Below are 368 nucleotides of genomic sequence, written 5' to 3' on the forward strand. Positions count from 1 at the left end.
AGAACCGGGCTAATATGGTCATACTTCCTGGTTCTAGTAAGAACTCTAGCTGCTGCATTTTGGACCAGCTGGAGTTTAAGTCGCGCAGAGCAACCACCCAAAGCGTTAAAATAATCTAACCTTGAGGTCATGAACGCATTAATTAACATTTCTGCATTTGACATTGAGAGCATAGGTCGTAATTTAGATATATTTTTAAGATGGAAAAATGCAGTTTTACAAATGCTAGAAACATGGTTTTCAAAGGAAAGATTGCTGTCAAATAGCACACCTAGATTCCTAACTGATGACGAGGAATTAATAGAGCAGCCATCAAGTGTTAGACAGTGTTCTAGGTTATTACATGCAGAGGTTTTTGGTCCAATAAT

Source organism: Sinocyclocheilus anshuiensis, unplaced genomic scaffold (genome assembly GCF_001515605.1).
Source record: "Sinocyclocheilus anshuiensis isolate Anshui unplaced genomic scaffold, SAMN03320099.WGS_v1.1 scaffold657, whole genome shotgun sequence".
Lineage (NCBI taxonomy): Eukaryota > Metazoa > Chordata > Actinopteri > Cypriniformes > Cyprinidae > Sinocyclocheilus > Sinocyclocheilus anshuiensis.